Here is a 668-nt window from a genome sequence, read left to right as displayed (position 1 = left end):
GTCAGGCCCACGCCGCGCGTGGGTCAGGGCTTGGGGTCCCCCGGGGCCGGGCCGGGCCCCAGGTGGCAGGCAGCTCTGCAGTGGGTCGTGGACCGCGCCCTGCCCTGCGCCCCCCTCCGCCTCCCACCCTGGGGACCCACCGGCCATCACAACGCGCCCCTGGGCCAGGACCTGCGCCCACCACGGCTGGCTCGGCAAGGGCCACGTTGCTCCCACGTTGCTCCCGTGGCCGGCGCCCAGAGAACCTCGCGGACACCTGCCGAGGGCCTCCTTCGGGTTCACCTGACCCCCTGAGACTGGTCCTTGCTCTGACACAGGTTTTGGGCAGGACGCTGGCCGAGAGGGCGTCAGGGCCAGGCCGCCCTGACCACGCTGAGCGCCTCTGTGGGCAGCCCCGCGCGTCCCGCCCGGCGTGGTCTGCCCGACCCGTGAGCTTTCGGCCTCAGCTGACCACCAGCGTGTCCAGACTCATTCTGAAGACGCCTGGTCCACCCCTCCGCAGGGAGCCCTGTCCTGCCAGGAAGGAGCAGAGCCTGGCCTCGCCTGTGGGGACGGCCTGCCCAGGCCTCAGCAGCGGCCCCTGGGAGGCCACACCCGGGAAGGGCTCTTCCCTCACAAGGACAGGGCGCCCGGGAGGGCCCGAGGGCCGCCCAGCGCCCAGCGCCCCC

This window comes from Condylura cristata, unplaced genomic scaffold, assembly GCF_000260355.1.
Source record: "Condylura cristata isolate star-nosed mole 26May11 unplaced genomic scaffold, ConCri1.0 scaffold00007, whole genome shotgun sequence".
Taxonomy (NCBI): Eukaryota; Metazoa; Chordata; class Mammalia; order Eulipotyphla; family Talpidae; genus Condylura; species Condylura cristata.
Note: the sequence above shows the minus strand (reverse complement) of the source record.